This window comes from Trichomycterus rosablanca, chromosome 18 (assembly GCF_030014385.1).
Source record: "Trichomycterus rosablanca isolate fTriRos1 chromosome 18, fTriRos1.hap1, whole genome shotgun sequence".
Classification (NCBI taxonomy): Eukaryota; Metazoa; Chordata; class Actinopteri; order Siluriformes; family Trichomycteridae; genus Trichomycterus; species Trichomycterus rosablanca.
This window is the reverse complement of record NC_086005.1, coordinates 6188423-6191554: the sequence shown is the minus strand read 5'-3', so window position 1 is coordinate 6191554 and position 3132 is coordinate 6188423.

Genomic DNA, 3132 nt, shown 5'->3' with positions numbered 1-3132 from the left:
TGCCATTGTGTTATTTACAATGTCTGATAGGAATTACTCTGGTAAATGTTTTTTTTAATGGGATAAAACAAAACTTAATAAATTGCTTACTCTGGTTTTTCTTTTTTGCTACTAAGATTGGTTAGTAACACTATGTGTGAGGCTGTGCCTTGGTAAACGTCACTATGTATTTTTGAATATATTGAAACGGGTGGCCTCCAGTGGAGTTCCAGACACACCTAATGGACAAGTAAAGCAAACAAGATGCACTTGACCACAATTTGGGGTGCAAAGGCAAAGAGTCTAAATACTTTTGGTTTTCAACTAATTAAAAAAACTACAATTGCTATATTTACCAACTTCAAATTCCCAACTTCAAATTCCCAACACAATTAAGTCTGCAAAAGGTCAAGGGGTCTGAATTCACTGTATGCCAATAACTTGCTGGTGCGTTTAACGTGCGAGTCACTAAAAAACGTGTTTGTGTGTGAGAGTGAAATTATACTGTACCTTAAATCTGAAGGTGAACGCATCAATCTTAATGACTACCTATAAACTGTCCTGGATAACCAGCTGACTTTCTCTCCTTATATAGCCAACATGACAAGATCGTGCCGGTTCCTCCTGTGCAACATCAGGAAGATTCGACCATTTCTCTCCAGGGAAGCTACCCAGATTCTGGTCCAATCACTTGTAATCTCACGGTTGGACTACTGCAACTCCCTCCTGGCAGGAGCTCCCATGTCCACTATTAAACCCTTGCAGCTCATTCAAAATGCAGCTGCCCGTCTGGTTTTCAACCAGCCCAAACACTGCCACATCACCCCACTGCTGCGTTCTCTTCACTGGCTTCCTGTAGCTGCACGCATTCAGTTTAAAACACTGATGCTCGCCTACAAAGCCAAAAATGGACCAGCCCCAAGCTACCTTCGAGGCCTAATCAAACCCCGCTCTGTACCACGCAACCTCCGAGCCACTAGTCTCGCTCGACTTGAGCCTCCACCCAGGACTAAAGGAAGACAAGCATCAAGGCTCTTCTCTGTTCTAGCACCCAAGTGGTGGAATGAACTTCCTCTGTCTGTCCGAACATCTGAGTCTCTTGCTGTCTTTAAAAAACGATTAAAAACCCACCTTTTTACTAAACACTTAAGCTGACTTGTACCTATTTACTAACATTTTTTCTATTTCCAAAAAAAAAAAAAAAACTTTGGTTCTAACAGGTTTCAGCAGATTCGTGTTCTTTGTTTACTATGGAAGCACTTCTGTAAGTCGCTCTGGATAAGAGCGTCTGCTAAATGCAGAAAATGTAAATAATCAAAAATTTGGCTGGGACTGGTGTTTAACAGGTCTTAAACAGTGTGTCACTACTTTACGTAACTTGTTGATACCTCTTCTTTTTTTAGCAATTGTGGAACATTAATAAACCCCTCAAATATAGTTAATATAAGTTAATGAATCTATTCTTGTCTATTTCTTTCATATATATTCTAATCCAGATACAGGGGCTACTCAAGATTGAGGGTTGAATGAAATAAGCAGTGGCTGATGTTAAGCTAACAAAACCAGGACATTTGGACTAAGGATGCATATTTCTGATAGGGATAGCCAACACTTGGCTAGTTTTCATAACTTTAAGCAAGCTAGGTTTAAGGTACATCAATAACAGCATTGCCATAGTGTAAGTGTACAGGCAGGTGGAGATTACACCTGTTGGAAAGGTTACTGGCTGGCTCAGATTAATTGGGATTACAGTTTAGAATAATAGACTTGACATTTAGGGGTTTAGGTGTTGTAGGGCTTTGATTATGAGAACACAGGTTGTTTGCTCTCCCACTAAAACTCAGTTTAACAAATAAATAATTGCAGTTAGTATGTTGATATTACAATGTCAGTCACAGTTAAATTCATAGTCTGTGAACTATAAATATATTAGCTATAAACAGTCATGAAAGTAAAAGTAAAAAGTGAATTAGCCGTGCAGTTCTTTACAAGGTGTGTTGATGCACTGTTGTAAGTCTTTTCGTTCTCATTCAAAGGGTAATATTTATCTTTCCTGCATTGTTCTCACTTTTTAGACATGACTTCACACTGATCTGATATGTTATCTCGTTTTTTACACTTATGTAGGCGATTTACTGTCTGTGTCCCAAATTGCACGGTGTGTACTGCACCGAAATAGCAAACAGTTGAGCTATAAAATATACCAATGTTTAGAAAACTCCATTGTGTGTAGTTAAACACTCAGTGATTTTTGCAGTGACTTTAGTAGGTGTTATTAGCGTTAAATTACGTTTGTTCCTGCCCTAGAAAGGCTTTGTTCCCAACCACCTATAAAGTCTGTAAAATCTGGAGGGCTATTTTGGTTAAATCTAGTCAGAGACGTTGTCAGAGAAATTATTTGTAATTTAACCTTAACACAAATGTATTTAACAATAGTTCTAAAAGTGAATTAAGCTAACTTTAAAACTCTCTGCTTACTAAGAGAAATGAATATTTCAATTTAACTGCTATTTAATGAGCACTAAAAGTTAGTGTACACAAATGTAGAGGCAATAGAAATCTAAACAATACTGTAATGCCTCCATCTGCTGTCTGTATTTGGAATAGTATGGTTTACAAGAATGATCAAAAAGCAACACAAATACAATAAGAGCGGTTAGTTAAAATTTGATACAGATGTTGTTCTTTAACGTTTGTTGTTGTTCACAGTAAAATTAGATTTTAATACATTGTAAAACACGTAATGGTATTATTCAGCTGTAAAATACATTTACACTAAAGAGAAATGTAATATGTTTTGCTTTTTGCAAACATTCTTCCAGCCTTAATGACTGATGTTTAACACATTAATGCTAAAAAGCATGTGTGACATGCACTTTGGTTTTGTTAGTTAACATGTAATGTAAAAGAAGACTTTATCACAGATGACATTTGCTCCAAGCTAAGTTTTTGAGAAGTGACAGTTAACTTGCTTTGTATTCAGTACAGTAAAAATAAAGTTTCACAAACTTCATTTTTGGGAAAGTAAAATCCTATTTTAGTTTGTGCAGAGGATATAAGATAATACCACAGTCTGTTATGGAAAAGATTAGTAAATGTAAGGCAAATGAAAGACAACAGGGTGGGGAGAGGTAGACCGAGAGGATAATAGTA